Source organism: Lissotriton vulgaris, chromosome 5 (genome assembly GCF_964263255.1).
Source record: "Lissotriton vulgaris chromosome 5, aLisVul1.2, whole genome shotgun sequence".
Lineage (NCBI taxonomy): Eukaryota > Metazoa > Chordata > Amphibia > Caudata > Salamandridae > Lissotriton > Lissotriton vulgaris.
This window is the reverse complement of record NC_141693.1, coordinates 114068062-114087701: the sequence shown is the minus strand read 5'-3', so window position 1 is coordinate 114087701 and position 19640 is coordinate 114068062. Positions and strand designations below refer to the sequence as shown.

Genomic DNA, 19640 nt, shown 5'->3' with positions numbered 1-19640 from the left:
TCACGTGTCCACCGCGTTTCATATGGAGTCGCCCGAGTATTTAGCCATCTACCCTCTGTGTCCTGAGGTATTCCCTTCTTTGTAAAGGTAGTTTTACATGTCCCAAACACCACCCTACGAAATGTTGTTGACTATTCAGCTGGGTATCTAGAGGAACACGTCCTACATCACGTGTCCATTGGAGAGCCCTCATAGTTTAAAAATTCTTAAAGAGCAGAACTAACTAGCATATTTGATGACATCACAGGAGGTGATGTTAAGGAAACGTTGACATGCAGGAGAATATAGGGATTAACATCGGTTAAATGATAAGACTATCAACATGAAGGTAAAATTAATAGAATAGCACCAACACATCAATAAGGTTTTTTTTTAAATGTATTTATTTTATTTAATGCATTTTTACATTCCACAGACTTTACCCAAAGGTGTCAGAGAGCTTCACAATAGAACCAAGTACGTTACATGAGGGGAATTTTACATATTTACACATACAAATAAGAAAGAAGAAAAAGTAAAATAAAACAATAGATGGCAGTTTCACAAAAACATATAGGATGAAGATTGTACAGGCATAGATTACAGATTTACAATATTGAAAGAACTTCCTTGAGGGAAATGAAAAGGGATGTATTAGTTCTGGAAGTGTCTTTGGAAGAGAAGAGATTTAAGGTCAGTTTTAAAGGTCCGGGTAGAGGTGGTGGTACGGAGTAGTGGAGGAAGCGTGTTCCAGATTCTAACCGCATTGCCTGAGAAGGATTGAGCCATCGTTCTTTCCCTTTTGAAGGTGGGAGGCTCAAGCAGTAAACTTTCTGGATTACGAGAGGGTCTAGAGCCTTCAGAGATTTTAAGTTTATGCACCAGGTATCGAGGGGAGGAAGTGTGCACAGCTTTTTGGGTGATACAGGCAGTCTTGTAGATTGATCTTGCCTTAATGGTAAGCCATTGAAGAGAAGACAAAATGGGTGTGATGGTCACTTCTTTTGGCCCAAAACGCAAAACGAGCCGCTGAATGGAGAACGGATTTAAGAGGGGAAAGGTGGGATTTGGGGAGGCCAGTAAGAAGAGAATTGCAATAGTCCAATATAGAGAGAACCAGAGATTGGACCAAGGTTTTTAGGTCTTGCTCCGGAAAGAAACGTTGAATTCCCCAGAGAAGGCGCAGTTGGTATTGTGGATTCTTTGCAATGGAATTGATGTGGGCGAGTAGATTGAGTATTTTGTCAAGTATGACAGCAAGGGATTTTGCGCTGTCGACAACAATAGGTTTATTGTTGAGTAAATTCAGCTGATCCATCCACGATAGAACAGGAGGGGGAGAGAGTGAGGTTGAGAGGAGGGGGAATTCAGTTTTTGAAGGATTCCGAATGAGTTGATGAGCTAACATCCAGTTTTGAATAGAGTTGAGAGTAGAGTTGAGGATTGAGATATTGTGTGCAGAAGACACCTTAAGGTAGATTCGAGTGTCATCTGCATAGAGATGGTAAAGGATCCCAGATTTACTTACGAGATTTCCCAATGGTTCCAAATAAAGATTGAACAAAGTGGGTGCAAAGATAGAACAAAGTGGGTGCAAAGATAGAACCTTGAGGGACGCCTTGACCTACCACCAATGAAGATGAAAGACTGTTCACTATTTTGATCATTTGGGATCTGTCCGAGAAGAATGAGGCAAACCATTTAAGCACTGTGCCTTCCAAGCCTATTCCCTGTTGAAGAGTGTTAAGGAGAGTGTTGTGATTTACAATGTCAAAGGCTGCAGAAAGGTCTAGAAGAATCAGAAGACAAGACTCCCCTACATCGAGTACACGCAGCGCAGCGTTGATCAATTGCAGCAGAGCAGTTTTGGTGCTGCAGTTTTGAAAGAAACCAGACTGGAAATTGTCAATAAGATTATTATCCTTAATATGTAGGGAAATTTGTTTCGCTACACATCTTTCTGAGATTTTTGCAAGAAAAGAGAGGTTAGTGCTGTGGCGGAAGTTGTTGAGGTCGTTCTCATCAGCGGAATGTTTTTTAAGAAGTGGGGTAACCTGTCCTGTTTTAAGGGCAACGGGAAGGGAGCCTTGGCTGAGGAAAAGGTTAACCAGACTGGTCCAATAGGAAAGAGTATGGGTGTAGACATCAACGGCAATGTCACTAGGGATGGGGTCAAATGAATAGTTAGAGGGTTTTGTTTCGAGGGTGCATTTGAGTAGGGCATCTTCAGAGATGACGTAAAAGTTCTGCCAAATTGACTAAGGATTTGTACTCCTCTAGGGGGGTAGGATGAATGGCCTGATCAACCAGTGATTTAACTTTTTCATCAAAGAATATAGCGAAATCTGCTGCTTTCTTTGGAGAATCGTCAGGCTTGGTGGTTGAGGGAGAGCACTTTGGATTTTTGATGAGGTCAAATAGTTTTTTGGGTCTGTTTTGGCTGAGTCGAGGAGGGTTCTGAAGTGTGATACTTTTTCATGGAAGATGTGTTTGTGGTATTTAGATCTTGCTGAACGTAGAATAGAAAGATTAGTGGTGGATGGAGATTGTCTCCATCGTTTCTCCAGGATTCTCAGGTTCTTCCTTTCTTCATAAAGGGATTTATTAAACCATAGTGCTGAAGGAATATGCATTTTCCTTTTACTTTGAAGTGGAGCGACATTATCAATTCCGACTGCAAAGACTGAGAGGCATTGGGTGGTAAGAACGTTGACATCCAAGTTAGGGTCTAACCTTGGAAGTGATAGCATAGCAGAATCACAAAGAGTGTCAAGGTCAGTGTTTGTGGTGTTACGGAACCAGGTAGTAGACCTTTTTGGTTGGCCAAAAGTTATAGAGTGTGATAGGTGAAGAGAGAAGGGGATGAGGAAGTGGTCAGACCAGTCTACTTGAATAGGGATAGCAATAGTAAGTATGTCTGCTTTAGATATAACAAGGTCTAGAATTGAGCCCTTAGGCTGTGTTATTTAAGTGTGGTTTTATATCAGCTCATCATTTCGGAAGATGATTGCAACACCACCCTCAACTTTGTCTGTTCTGTCATTTTCTAAAGATAGAATAGTCGGTGGGTAACAGAAGATCAAACATAGAATGAGAGGTGTCGTTTAACCAGGTCAGGAAGTGAATGAGGAAGAGAATGTCAAGATTGTGGAGAATGATGGTGTCAGAAATTTCCAGTTTGTGTTTAATTGCCAATCTGCAGTTGTGGAGCAAACCGCGCCACTCTGACGAGACTGTTTTGGTGACGGAGGCATTTGGGCTTTTAGGGGTGATAGGGTTAATGTTCTTGTAAGAGGGTGCCAGGGTAGAATAAGGTTGATGATTAGTTCTGACAGAAGAGATGTTGGGAATAGTGCACAGAGTAGACTTACTTGGAGAGGAAAGTGGAAGGGGGTGGCTTTAGAAGTCTTGTAACTAGCCAGTAAAATAGCGATGTCTGCAGAAGACAGATTGTTATTGGCTTTTTTTGGGCACTGGAGGAAGGTACTCCTCGAGAGTTTGGGGAAGTGAGTATTTGCCAAGGGAAAGGTGGATATCTTAGTCCTTAAGAGTGAGACGGTAGCTTCAAGTTGGGAGATAGAGGAGATGAGAAATCTTAATTTGTTTTCAAGAGAGAGTAGGACTGAGCATGGAAAGGTAGACACGTGGCTGACCAAATTTGAGGCCCGCCCTCCAATGTGTCTAAAGAGGCTTCTCCTATTAAATGAAAGTGCCTGCTGGAGGGCTCCCACAAAGGTGATGGTGTTCCTAAAGATTCCGAAGCTCCAAGAAGCTGTCCTTAACATCACAAAGCTCTGCACATGGGTGCACCTACCTCCCAGTCTGTGTAACTTTTAGCTTGCTGTGAGTGAGAACTCAACCAGATCCCAAAATATGTGTCTCAACTCTTCTGGAATACTAATTTTAAATATGTATGTTTTGTGTAATTCAGTTATGATGATCATATTTTTTTTCATATTTTGTTTTAATTTATATTAGATTTCTCCTTCCTTATAAATGTTTTTATGAGTCTTCAATATGAACTTTGGGCGGGATTGGGCAATAATGCTCATACTCCTGAATAGTGAAGTAAAGAGTGCCTTAATGTGGGAGGCCAGAGCCGCAAGATATTTCTACCTCATGATCACCTTACAAAACTATTCTTATTGGACTTGTAATATCTTAACATTCTCACCCCATCTAATCAATAGCCACAGTGTGAACCATGGGCAACTGAAGGGAAGAACTGCCTACAACCCAGGAAAATGCACTCGCCCTCGCCCTCGCATGCACACTAGGCATAGCAAACTACGGAAAAACAGATTAACTAGAAATATTCATTTTAACCAAGGAAACCCCCCACAAGAAGGTAACCTAACACTTCTATTTTGTCCTGTAATGTGGCAGGTTTTCCTCAAAAGACAAGTGACACTGATTTCATATATTAACATTCATGACATAATAATACTCAACGAAACATGGACTTCGACCCAGGGATTCTACAGAGCTACATCTACCACACACAATTTGCTATAGAATTGGTCAAATCAATAAATAATGGTGGCCTGCTGGTATAATGCAAAGCTGGTAAATGTATTTTACCCTAAGTATAGAAAAACATTCAAGATCATTTTCAAATTTGCAAAATTAAGTTGTTGGACAATACAACGCTTTGGATAATTAACGTCTATGCGCAACAGAAAATAATGGAAGGTTTAGCAAACATTTTAAGCCATATTAAGTCAAAACCATGTATTCTGATATGGTCCAATTTCGATTGTAAGATGGGTGAATGTGGGAACAATGATGATGAATCATTCACTGAGTTTAAATCGGCATGCAGAATTCTGACAGTAAGATATGCGTTTAGAAAAACAGGCACAAAGGGCAAACATTTGTCTCACTTCTGTATGAATGAGGGCTTCAATTCAGCCCATAATTCCGATGGCAATGTTCACTTTAACGTACTGATCTACAACGACAACAGCACACAATCTGTAATAGAGTACATCCTGACTGGATCTAGCCACTGGCACAAATAAAAAAATATACAGTTTTAATGGAAGTTAGAAAGTGACCACATCACCTAATACTCTCTATGAAATACAATATATCTGAAGAGCCCAGAGAAGTCCAAAATTTGAATAACACCAGCGTCTTCGACAGTCAAGTAAGACTGAGATGGAACCATGTCCTTGAATCCAACTTGGAGGAATGGAAAAGGCAACCTTTCACCGCCACCTTCAAAAGCAGGTATTAAATGAACTCACTGAGAACAACAAACTGTATGATACACTATTGAAATCAATAGCTCTGATAGTTTTGAGAAGATGTAGTTTCAACTAGTCACCAACCATTAAAAACCGCTTTAAAGATGGATGCTCTGACAAAGGATGCAAGACAAGAAACACTGAATTACAAATATTAACTCACATGGGACTCTTCAATACAGGAAATAAGGGCTGAAAGATCTTGCTACAAATTCCTCATCAGAACGAAGAAGAACGGTTTACTAAACTGAAATTGTCAGGAGCTTCAAATAGCTGCCATGGAAAAACACACACAGGCTTTTGGTTAAAAGTCGGAGACAGCTTGGGAACAAGAAGAAACTACCTGGATTCAAACATCACATAAGAAGCTTGTACAACCCACTGTGCCACCATCTTTAACACCAAAGGCTGTCTTGTCTAAATCAAGCTCACCCAGGCTGAAGATATTGACAAAATAAACACTGACTACAGCAACATATGGATGAAGGTATTCTCAAAAGATAAAGCGAAGGAAACAATACCCTACAGAAAGGGTAAAAGGTGCAAACCTGATACCACTGGAGGGGTTTGTTTTTGACCCAGCGTGGTGGTCAGAAATACTCATAAAAATCTTTTAAGCTATTAAGAGAGAATTTCCACAAATCACTGCCTAAATTCCTGGCAAAATAGTATAATTGTACTGCTATACATGAAGGGGCAAAACATTTATCCAAACTCCCATAGGCCAATCAGCCTGATACATTTTGATTGTTAGGTCTTTTGAAAATTAATCCTCAAGGCAATGGATGAGTGGGTCTTAAAATGGAAACATCTCTTACCTTCAAGGAGGTTTCAGAGAAGGACTCTCAACATTAATCAGATCTTCACATGTTTGCTCATAATACATACTTTTAGTTGAACCATACAACTACCTCTTGTGGCATTATTTTTTATTTTTCATCTGCTTTGATTTGGTTCCAATACCCTTCCTTTGGAAAACAATTGTCAACTTTGGGTATCAATTAAGGCCTCCTGTCCCTGATCCAACTGCTGTACACTGGAACAACCTCTCAGGTGAGACTAAGTCAAAAGGGGAACATCTGCAAACAATACACAACAGTAATGGGGTCAAACAGGGTTGGCTCTTGGCACTCCTCCTGTCCTCCCTGAACGTCAATGATATTTACCGGGAAGTTTGAAAAGCAAAATTCCGGTTATAAATGGCTGTGATGTCCCGGCTCTTCAGTTTGCCTGTGACTCAGTCCTGATTTCCAGGACCCCCAAAGACCTCTAAATTCAACTCGTAGCCAAAGAAAGATACTACAATTCTAACAATCTAAAAAGCAATACAGGAAAAACATTAATCATGACTTTTAGGATGAAATGTAAACAAAAGTATGTATTTTTCATAAACGATACAAAATGTGAAGAAGTCAATTTCTTGAAATACCTGTCGGTAACATTCGATAGCAATCTTAAATGGAATACCAACATTTAAGTTGTAGTCGAGAAATCTGAGAGTACAGCACATGCCAGCCATCTTGAGGACGGTGCATACTCATGCTCACCGCTTCTCTCAACATATCTATAAGGTGTTTCAAGCAAAGGTCTGTAGCCAAATTTCATATGAGTGGGTGTTAGGGGCCTGGACAAGAACACCAGCCAAGTAGGATGTTTCAAGAACATTTAAAAAAAATCAGTGCATAAATTACCATCACGCTTCCCTATGGTTGCTGTTGTAACTTGTGTTTCCCTGCTGCTCAGCTTGTATGTATGATGTGTGGAATGTTAGATGATTGGAATGTTGGTGTGCTGTGAATGTCAGTTGAGTGAGGGCTGAGCAGCAGGACAGCTGCTCCTGATGGGGTTATCTCTATAACTTATAACTTAACATCTTATCTAATAAAGTAACTTAAGAACTACAGTTCCAGTCTCTTTCTGATTACAACAGTTGCCATAGAATCGGACGCTGGCTATCTTTGAACTATAGCGAGTTGCCAGATTGCCCCCATAAAATATGGGCTAAAGAAACTAAGAGCACTTGGCCACTGTTTGGTCGATTGGGCATGGAAATAACTCTTCTCCATGAACGTTAAATCACCTTATGCAACATTATGGGAAAGGAAGCCAAGCGAATCAGATTGGTACTGTGTCCTGTACTCCATAACCTCGAACTATTGACAAAAAAGATAATTTCACTGTAAATAAACATTTCTCAAGGCTAATGTTAATATTGAAACTCAGAGCCCTTGAAAACTACTCGGAGTGTCCAATAATATCTGATTTTGCAACCAAACCACATAGAGGACACTCTTTGTTTTAGCAAGAGTGGGATGCTTGCAGTTAAGTCATGAACAGATGAAACACTGCGGTTTGGGATAAGTACCCTGTGGAGCAAGTGAGGACATGCAACATTTTATGTTGAACTGCAGTTTGTATAACACCATCAGGGCAAACACAATCACTCTCTTGTACACAGAGAGCAGCTTGAACACCCAGATGAACAAATCTTTTTCCTTTTCCTTTAAATCTCTCAGGTCACACGACAAAACAAATTGGTTTGTACCCGAAGAAGAGCTAAGATCTACGGATGAAATTACTACAAAATTTAAATCCCAGTAAGGAGCACATGCCAAAGAGCATTCTGGGACAAAAGTGAACTATGTTATATGTTTGAGCAGCCACAGCTGCACTTTCATTTTTTTTGTACTAATGCTACATCCAAAAAATTTCTATTTCACCACACTCAACCCTAAATACTGACACTTTTGGGCCGACCCAGACCACCTCTCACTTTTGACCTACAGTTCTGCTGAAACATCATCTACCCTAGGTCTCCCTGCCCCCATTTTCCCTTTGAACCTTTTGGTCAAAGTTGCTGGACTTACTGGCTATTTTACTAACCATCAGAATCCTGGAACTACTAGTCATTCTTCGTCATCCTTCATCCTTCCATTTTTACTTCTCCTTTCAGGCCTACTATATTTGCACTACCTAGTGACCCAACACTGTTATGGTAGTCTGGCTGACCTGTTTGCACTGGAACACAGCTAACTTCCCTATCCCTCCCTTATTTAAAACAACCAAAAACCAACAACAATAAACCGATAGAGTACCTCCAAAGGTATTACAAAGTCATAAGATTTACAGGCTATCCTGTAGAGAAACTCATTAAATATTCTAGTACTTTGTGGTCTGACACAAGTTCCAGGAACTTTATTTCTCAGTAGCTGCAAATAATGTTTATGTTTGTAATCTATTCAGGTCTGCAAGCAGCCCCAGGGCTATCAGAAGGCTAGGGCATCCAAAGCTCTTTGCAATGAACCCTACGTTCCTCTTGCAACATGTATTGTAGTAGTAAACGAGAATTGTTAAAGCCAGTAGGTCTTGCCTTTCAAAGGTGAATGCCAATGCTTGCCTGCATGGGCACTCGCCTTATGATGCATGTGTCATGACACATGTATATGCATTGCAGTGCATGGATACTCATTCATGCATGATGGTGCTTGTGGAATGATAAAAAAACCCATTTCTTTTATTATTTAATTTCTCATTTAATCAGCATATAAACACAACGTACAGTGACAGGTGAGCACACATTTCTCCCCAGTGGGTACATCACATATATGCAAGATAATTAGTACATGAATCAAATACATGCAGTATTATCAGTAGGAATGTCCAGAGTAGGTGACCGCATTGCACGTGTGATATCAAAGAAATTCAAAGTGTCCAGGGCCATCCAACCAAGGCCGCGGCCTTCTTATCGCCCATGTACATATATTACTGATAGTTGAACATCACAGGCTAAGAGGTGCTAAGCAGTATAGACAAATCATACATTTCTAACAGTTTTTAGTCTTCCTCCGATTGTGCCAGCATATACGTCGTGTAGGGGCCCCATATATCCCTGGGTTGAGACGCATAACAAGTGAGCTGGTTATGACAATAAGCCATATCGTGTAGCCATTGCGCCAGCGTGGGGACCGGCCAACCATCCCAGCACATGGCCACTCTGCGTTTAGCTAATTGCAGGGACAAAACCACCAACTTACGAACACCGGCAGGGACTTTTGACACAATGCCCAACAGACATACCCGCACATCTCTTTCAAGCTGCACACCTGTCATTCTGGTTAATGCCAGGATTACCTCATCCCAGAACTTAAAGATTCTGGGACAGCCCCATGCCAAGTGTATAAAATCAGCATCTTCCGCACCACAACGCCTGCAACAGTGAGAGTCTCGCAAGCCATACTTATGTAACTGGCTAGGGGTATAGTACATTTGGTGTAAGAACTCATAATGGATAAGTTTGAAATTGCCATTCACAGCAAAACTCCCAGTCATTCGGCAGCTGTCCTCCCATTCCTCATCCGTCAGCGGCTGTGGCAAACATTCATCCCATCTAGTCTTGGAGTTGTGCTGTGCCGCATCCTCATCAACTTGCGAGGCATAATAAAGCCGAGATACCAGCTTGGTTTTAGTGGTTGCCGTGTATAATAATTGCAGCGCCCCAGCGTTGACGGTTCTTCAGGAAAGCTTGGATACAAACTGCGTAAGGCTGCCCGAAGCCTAGCATAGATAAACGTGGGCATCGCCTCATTCATTCCGGCTTGGAGAAAGGCGGGTAACTCAATGAACGTCCCACCCACAAACCTCCCCCATAACACGCACCCTGACGGCCTGCATGACCCTGAGCGCCCCAGTCTCACTCGACACTGATAGGTCTGCTTGGTACAACAAGGGCATCGCAGGAGCATACAGCGGCAAACGCTCTGCCCTCCTTCCCAGTTCAGTCCATGCTTTGGCTGTACATTGCACCATGTCAATCTTCCCCCGGTCATATACCGTATGTGGATTGACTATCATTTTATTCTCACACACAAAAGGGGAGAGGGTCTATATACACATCTTCCACCCCGAACCCCCTAAGTCACTATAGTATACACACAAAGGGGTGGAGACGACAAAAAAAGGGGAACACAAAATCAACAAAAGTGTGCAAGCATTGGCACACTCATGAGTGATGAAAAACTGCCACACACTGTGTGTGACATGCTTCATCATCGGGTCTGCTACAACGCCCGGGCGTAGCCACTCACCGGGCGGAGCATAGGGAGGGGGAACAAAGAAATACACAGACAAAGTGCAATACTATAAAGTTGAACGTGACACCAGTGTCCACAAACAACAAAATCAGACTGAGTACAAAGATAGGCAAACAATTCGTGGTAGGGAATAATTAAAACTGGCTCCTGGATACCAATGTAAACTTTATTGATAGGTTCCAAGGTCAGGATTAAAAAAAAGAATGGATGGTGGTGCTACCAAAGGGTATAAAGGCCCTCTAGCACCCCTCCTTTACTGCTTTAGTAAACATGTTTCGACCTCAATTAGCCCTTAATTAATGGGTCACCTTGGTCTTCTTCAGGACGTCTTATTGTCCCAGTCTAATATATTACCTCTCTTACCTCAGTAAGGTGTTAGAAGGGGAATAGGTCACTCTCGCCCATCAGTATTGGGCATTATGGAGGGAGTTCCGCCAACACGGTGACATAACGAGTTTACTGAAATAAATCACTTGACCTGGCACATGGGGGGAGGAGTCCCAAAGAACACAACTGTTCCGATGGGAAGTCCTTCACAAGTCGTGCCCCTCTTTCATATGCTGTGACGATTGACTATCATTGCCTGCAAGGGAATGGGGTGTACCGCTCCCGCTTCAACAGCTACATGCGGCGTGAATGGTGGTGCATTCTGCCAGTAGTACGCAAATTGTGCTTGCGCACAGAGATAATATAGTTGGATATCTGGCACCGAAAAACCACCCAGTGCATACGGTTTTGTCAATATGTCCCAGCCTACTCGGGACTTCTTCCCACCCCAGGCTAGAGTGATCAATAGCGAGCGTAATGTTGTAAAAAACTGTCGCATCAAAAGAATAGGAACATTAACAAATAAATATAAAAATTTGGGCAACACCACCATTTTAATTAAGGCGACCCTATCTGCAAACGTCCGGGGCAGCCGCACCCACCGGGCTACTTTGTCTTCAAGTTTAGACACTGCCACACCATAGTTGGCCCTAATAATTTCCTGCGGGTCCTGATGCACCCATATACCGAGATACCGCACAGGGTCAAAAGCCCATTCTAGTGGATAATTCAATGTGAATGGCACCTTACTCCGGGTGAGAGGTAAAATGATAGATTTACTCCAATTAATGGCCAAGCCCGAGAACCACTCAAAACAAATGTATTCCCTGATGACCTGTTCAAGATTCTGCGCCGGTTCTCTAATATACAGGACCATATTGTCCGCATACATAGACACGGCCAACGGTCTTTGATGGAAGCGCAATGCAGAGCCAGCATGCCTCTGCCTTAACACGCATGCAAGAGGTTCTAAGACAAGCGCGAATATCAAGGGTGAAATAGGACACCCCTGTCGAGTGCCTCTATGGATCAGAAACCCCTCCGAGACATGGCCGTTCACTCTCACCAGTACCACCGGGTCCGTATAAAGCAACGTTATCCAGCTCGTGAAGAAATAAGGCACACCCATACGGTGCATCACAGCAAACATGTAGGTCCATGCAATTGAATCAAACGCCTTTGCGGCGTCCAACTGGACTGCTACCGCTGGAAGTTCCGGCTTCAAAAGATGCAGTACCGCAAACAGCGCCCGCAAGTTATGTGCTATAGATCGTGTGGGAATGAATCCCGACTGATCCGTTAGTACCATAACGTTAAGCAAAAGACGTAGGCTCGTGGCAAGGACCGTAGCAAGTATTTTTACATCAGTGTTCATGAGCGATAGTGGTCTATACGACTCGCACTTGTCGGGTGATTTGCCCGGCTTCAATAAGGCGACAATCAATGCCTCTCTGAGCATATCAGGCAGCCGCTGCTGGTCAAACGCCTCCGTATACATAGCCGCCAGATGCGGCAGTAGCAGGTCAGCATATTCCTTATAGAATTCAGATGGCAAACCATCTGTGCCCGCCGCTTTACCGTTCGGTAGCGCCGCAATTGCATCTTTAATCTCTGCTGCCGTGATATTGTGCATAAAAAAATCTTTTTGCCCTTAGATAACCACACTAGTTCAACGTCATCTAGGTACTGCGCAATTTCCTCCTCATTAGCTTTTTTTTGCTCTCGTACATTGTCTTCTAGTGTTTAACAAAGCTCTCTAGAATATCAACAGTATCTGTTATGGACCGGTCGCCATCCGCAAGCGCTTGCACTCCGCAATATATAGCCCAAGGTTCCATAATGCTCTCAGCTAACGCGTGCCCGGGCCTACCCCCGTCGCCGTAGTACCTAACTTTGCATCGTCGCGATAATGGCGCACTTCCTGTTCAGCCAAATCATTATATTCGGTTACGCGCGAGCGTATTGCAGCCATGGTCGCAGCAGCCGGGGCTTCCTCATACTGTTGCTCCAATCGCACCAATTCACGCTCCAGCCTCACCATAGAGTCCTGCAACGACTTAAGCACCCCAGCCTGTAAACCTATGCAAGTTCCCCTAATAGTCACCTCAAACGCCTCCCAGATGACACCCACACTCTGCACAGACCCAACATTATCATCAAAATAGTGTTCTATAGCCTCTCTTACACCTTCCTTAAACACCTGGTCTAAAAATGACGTGGGTTGTAGCCAGACAACAAGGAGAAAGTGCCAGTACTGATAACAAGACGTGATTTACAAATATTGTAGCACAGCACATGAAAAATTCATTCAAGACTGGAAGCTCATTAATAGCTTTTATTATTCTTTTAGGACTTTTATCAGAAAGAACGGAGTTTGTTTTCATGTAAAAAATGTTTTTTTCGAAAAACATGAGCAACTAATACATGCTAGGGACAGGACTTGGAAGATCATTCATCATATCAAACATATCACAAGCATACAACAGTCAGGCATTCAAAGGTGGTAAGGGATAAATAAACTAGAAGAAACTACAAAAGTGCATATCATACAATATTTACAATAGAGTTGAGAGAGCCACAGTCTGCAAAACAGATTTCAAAAAGATGTCACTTAGAGAATTATTTAAACAAAAGGTACACTTCTTTATCAAAAATGAAAGCATTCACAATGTTTGATCAAATTGAAAGATAATGTACACAGGGCAGTGATAAGCAGCGTAGAAATTAATAGATCCGCTTATAACCCAAGCAGACTGCAGTGTTGCTCCAATCGCACCAATTCACGCTCCAGCCGCACCATAGAGTCCTGCAACGACTTAAGCACCCCAGCCTGTAAACCTATGCAAGTTCCCCTAATAGTCACCTCAAACGCCTCCCAGATGACACCCACACTCTGCACAGACCCAACATTATCATCAAAATAGTGTTCTATAGCCTCTCTTACACCTTCCTTAAACACCTGGTCTAAAAATGCCGTGGGTTGTAGCCGCCACCTGAATGGAGCAGGAGCATATGTAGGGAGGAGCACGTCAAGCAGGACCGGTGCATGGTCCGATAGGGTGCGGGGCCAGTGTGAAACCCTGGATACCCACACAGCGACATCACGCGTCGCCATCCAATAATCCAGGTGGGACCAAGTGTCATGGGCAGACTTATAGCAAGTCCCTTCCTTTACCCCAGGGTGCTGCAACCGCCACACATCCACAAGCCCCAGATCGCACATACCATCATGCACAGCCTGTGCAGCTGTCTTGGCGTGGGCACTGGTTTGGGATTGTCTATCCAGAGCTTTATCCAACACAACATTAAAGTCCCCCCCCCACAAAGAACCACAGAGACCGGCAGAACTTTGTTCCATAACATTTTGTAAAAGTCCGAATCATCTATGTTGGGGCCGTAAACATTAACCAAGGTTATCAGTGTTCCACATAGTTTCCCCTGTACAATAATATACCTGCCGTCTTTGTCGCCTCCTCCTGCATGGTCACAAACGGGACATCCTTCTTAACCAACACCATGGCACCCCGTGCATACAACGAGTAGGAAGAAGCAATCCGTACCCCAGCCCATTTTTTGGCCACATACTCCGCAGTGCGGTCAGTGAGGTGCGTATCCTGCAATAATGCCAGCTTGACATTATGACAGTCTAAATATGACAGCACCTGTCTCGTCTTTTTGGGGTTGTTCAGCCTTTGGACATTCCATGTAATGCAAGTAATTTTACCTGCTTTTTCCAGTATCAATCAATGGTAAGTTATTGGCAATAGAACAGAACAATGGACCCACCAGTGAATATGCAAAGCGAAATCTCACCAGCGCACCTCTCATTACTGCATGTACAAACCAAACAGCATCAACCCCAGCCCCCACCACCCTCCCCCACACAATATCGCTGTAAATAGAACATTCAACCAATACACCACCGCCCTCCCTCCAGACGACCAATCCCCCCCAACCTCCCCATTACTCCCAATCCTGCCTCCCACTTCAGCTCCCCCAACATGCCAAAGCTCCCCCATCTCCTCAGTAACCCCCCTCCCACCCATCCCATCAAACCAATGTCGGAGTGCACTCATATGTGGGGGCGCAGAGGCAGAACACTCCCACAGAGCAGGAGTCGACCGAGCATGCATAACTGTTTAATGCATCACACTTCACAGAGCGAACCATCCAATGGCGTCCTCCCCGACACCTGCATATCTAACCAAACATTTTGCCTTGACAAATGACGACAAGAGTAGGGCAAATAAACTTCCAACCAAAATAACAGCTTGAAGGAGCCCAGATGTCCTAGCCACATTAAATTGGATGTCATATGTGGAATTAGGGAAGCAGATCCCCACACCAAGCACAGATATCACAGACTCCAGACAAATCAATAAGCAATCACCAGGTCTGACATAATCTTAGTCTAGGGTAACCCAGGAGCCTCACAAACAGGAGAGACCACACAACATCTCTGTGCAGTTCTTTCAGCATCCTGTGTCACCCAGCAGCTCCTCAGCAGGTACTACAGCGGAGTCCCGTGTCTTGCGTTTCAACTTTTTGGCGTAGTCCATGGCGGCCTTCTGAGTGGAGGAGATCTTATTATCGGCCACAGCACCTATTCGAAGGCGCGCTGGGTATAACATGGCGTATGGGACTCCCTCATTCTGCAGAAATTGCTTCACAACGCCGAATTCCCTCCGCGCTGCCTGCACAGCCACCGCAAAGTCAGGAAAAAAACGCTAAAGTATTTCCCTGATGTTCGATGGTGCCCTTCTCCCTTGCCAAGTGCAGGATCGTATCTCGGTCCCTGTAATTTAGAATCCTAGCTATTATTGGGCGGGGTGGAGCTCCAGGGACGGGCCGTGCAGCCAGAGAGCGGTGAGCCCTTTCCACAATGAACATATGTGACAGATGTTCCGTGCCAAATATATCAGTGATGAGGCGCTCCATATAAGCTTCCATTCTGCCCACATTTGTGGATTCCGGCAGTCCCGTAACGCGGATGTTATTGCGCCGGACCGCACCTCCAAATCCTCATTCTTTGCCTGGATGAGGGAGAGTACCTTTTCCATGTTCAATGTATGGTCTGTAACCACGGTCAGGCCATAATCCGCCGCCGAGACCCTCTGCTCCACCTCCCTCATGCGCGCGCTCTGTTTTTCTAGCTGTGAGGACATATGATCCAGCCGATTATTAACAGCAGCCATCGTCCCCTCGATGGACTGTAGGGATCGCTGCATAGCCACCAACGTAGCCTCTAATGTGGTAGATCCCTCAACTGCAGTGTCCGCTTCCGAATCCGATGCAGCCTTCTGTGGTGTCTTTGGCGCATTCCGGGTCTCAAAGGCAAGCTTAGTTTGGCTTTTACCTGTCCTCCCCATTTTCATATGACAGACCAGCAGCGCTAAGGCAGAAGATGGGAAGAGCCCCTGCATTCAATCCAGGGAGCACCATGTAGAACTTCTGCTCGCCCCCGCAGGTAGGTTGTTGTGACGTCCAGCCAAATGCCCCCTTAGAGAGCCCACCAACAATAGAACTGGGAGACTCAGGCACCACAAACTGGAAATGGCAGAATAATAATGAAAGATCCTAACTGCCCAGGTCGCCGGTAGACACATGTAGGGGGGGGCGTCAAATCCAGCAGCAGCTCCAGAGCTCAACAGGCCTATATCTCACCTGGCACAGGAGGATCGGCTCAGATTGAAAGCAAATTCCTCAAGTCCTCTCTCCAACCGCACCGGATGTGCAGTGCCACCACAAGATGTAGCGCTACCTCCTCTCAGCAAGTGGGCCCAGGATTCCCAGTGACTTCGGAGCCCACTGGCCCAGCACACATGTACGGAGGCCTGCACTGGGCCGACTGCCACAGGCCGCCAGCTGCTCGCCCGCCCAGGCGCCAGGCCCCGCACCAGACACAGCAAGCTGGACGCAGCACCAGTCCTAGGCCTAGTCCCGCCTCCGCAGTCAGAGCCCCGAACCGAGCCAGCCCACTCACCGCATACAGCGCCGACGGGCACCACCACCGGAGCCAAGGGGCCCACTCCACTCCAGCGCAGGCCTGTGATGTCAATCCCCTTCCGGCAGCAACACTCCAACGACTTTCCGCCGCGCCGGGGGATCACCCGCTCTGCCAGGCGGGCCCGATCACTCCGCTGCTGCCTTCGCCATCCACACAGGGGGTTCACCGCAGCTGCTCCCGCCTCAGACCAAGGGGGGTCTATTCTCGATGCCAAGGCCCCGCCGCCGCCGACCATCAGTCGCGTCCCCTGATCCGTCTGCAAAGCCGCCCACACGTCACTCCACTGCACCGGAGGACTCCCGCAAGCAGACAGGCGCCGATTCCGCCAACCGGAGGCCAGTCACCACCTCTCCGCCCTGCAGGCCAAGGCCTAGACCGCTCCTCTGTCCAGGGGCCTAGCTGCACCCAGCTTCCGCCATCTTCAATGTGCACAACGCGGTGCGGGTCGGCAACCGATTTCACCAGCACAGGTAGGGATTTCAGAGTCGCGAGGCACTGCAACAGGTACAGCAGCAGGTTATGAGTCCCCACAGTGCTTCTGGCAGCGTTTGAGAAGGGTGATGCAGCGGATTATGGATGGATAGTTACTCAGTCAAGCAGAGCCTCACAACAGTGCGGCCATCTTGCTGTGCGCCCTCTAGCGCCCCCCGAAAAAAACCAAAAAACATTTCTAGGTGGTCACCAGTAGGCACGTGTGTTGCAACACATATGCATGTTTGCGTCACAGTGCATGCATAAATATGCATTGTAATGAGTGAGCTGCTACAACGCCATAACTGTCCCCTCTGTGCCCATGCCAGCGATGGTAGCAGCAACCATCAATTGTACGTAACAGGAACAAAGTGTTTCTCGAACCCCAAGGATTTTTGGAAAATATTACGAGAACATTTTGGAGATATTGTGGATTACAAAGAAGCATTGGTTATCACACATGAGGATTGCAGTTGTGGAGATTTCAACGATTCAAAGTGGAGTTATATGGTGAAATCTTTTTGAAAAGATAAGATGCAACAAGGAAATCTGAAAGGAAATATATCCTACCTAAAGAGGATTCTAGCATGGAACACAGCAACTGAGAGAGATATCCAAAACATTCGGAAGGCAAAAGGGAAACTCTTAAGCGGGGCGTCACACTATGACATAATGACACATGCCTGAATACGTGCAACGTGACGTGGTGGTTACTTTGAGGAAATCACCATAGCAACCCCACCGCATCGTAACTTCAGGGAATTACACGGAGGTTGAATATTTGCATGTAAAAGAAAACCGCAGTGCGATTCATGCTGCGAGGGTAAATAAAATACGGAAAAAACTGAGGTGAGTCAAGGTTTGGGTAAAAAAATAGGGATATTAAAAAAATAATAATATTGTTTGCCAATACTGTGCAACACGGTGACCACACATAAAAGGATTGTTTGGAGTTCATAGAACTCATAACCACATAATAACAACAGGACAACATGCAGTTTGAACCGCCAGGGAAGTTTCTGCAAAATAAAGGTGATCCACCCATACCATGGACAAAGTGGAAAGAAGAATTTGTTACATATATGAAGGCTATAGATGGAGAACGTATGGGAGCAGAAAGGAAGAAAAGGATATTCTTACAATGCTTGGGGTCAGAAAGACAAGTTGTGTTTAGCGCACAAGTGATGACACAAGAAGGACAAGACAATATTAATGTATATGCAGAGGCAATGTTAAAAATGGAAAAGCGGTTTAAACCTACGACAAATATTGCTCTAAATAGATTTAAATTTTATACTAGGGCACAAAAAGAGGAAGAGTATTTTGACGACTTGTTTGACTGCTTTAAGATCATTAAGCATGCATTGTAATTTTGGCATAATGGCAGATGAGATGATAAGGGACCAGGTCATTGTGCATGGAAGAAACTGGAAAATACAAGAAAAACTATGGGTTATGGGTGATACAAAATTAGCAGAAGCTGTAGCCACAGCAAAAGCTTTAGAACAATCAAAAAAGTGGATGCAGAGAGTAAGACAGAATACTGTTAAGACAGAAGGGGTGGAGGAAGTATGTGCAGTAAAAAACAAAAATGAACAAAAGAGCGATGTGCCACAAGCCACATATAGTGTTGGTAAATATAACAATAGCAATAGTGTTAAGTGTTATGATAGTTATTTTAATCAAAATTCATGCTACAGATGTGGTAGTAGATCTCATATTGCATCGTCCCCGGGATGTCCTGTCATCAATAGAGAATGCGGCAGAATGGTAATGTTTGCAGAGATAGTAGAAGAAATTTAAATCAAACACGTGGTATGGTTTCAAGCATTTCTGAAGCTAATAAGGTAAATAATGGAAGCGAGTGCAGTGAGTTACCTGGGTGTGACAAGGGATTTGTGGTATCCATCATCAATAATGGAGTGAATTCTAACGAAGAACCAATAATGAGATCTCCAATATGTGTGGTACAAGTGCTAGGAGCAGAATTAGAGTCTATGGCCGATTCTGGGTCTCCTTAGTCTATTATCCCTCAACAGTACTACAACGAAAAAATGAGTGAAATATGTCAAAGAAGACAGCTGCAACCATCTGATATTATAGCTGAGAGCTTTGACGGTTCTAAAATCAATATGGAAGGTTATTTTAATGTTCCTTTATGTTTTAAAGGAAGATGTGCAGATATAAAATTGTATATTGCTGTGAAAGGAGTAAATGTGTTAGGCTGGCGTGATCAGTGGAAATTGGGCATCATTTTAAATCCACGGTCCATTGAACCAGTGTTATTAATTGAAGAAAAGAGTACAGAACAAATTATGGTGGAAAAGAAGTACAATTGATAAAAGATTACAAAAATGTGTTTTGTGACAAGTTGGTCAAACTAAAACATTTCTCTCACAAAATTATCTTAAAAGATAATGTATGTCCTGTAAAACAGAAGTTGAGGGGTGTACCAATAAATGTAAGAGAAGAATTAAGGGACATACTTAAGGAATTATCTAGTGAAGGCATCATTGA

General features: G+C 44.2%; 1 protein-coding gene across 1 annotated transcript in view; it reads left to right on the top strand.

Annotated features, from left to right (window-relative positions):
- The window catches only part of SNAPC4 (small nuclear RNA activating complex polypeptide 4), a 306571-nt gene that overhangs the window by 931 nt on the left and 286000 nt on the right, over positions 1-19640 (top strand). The window lies entirely within an intron of this gene.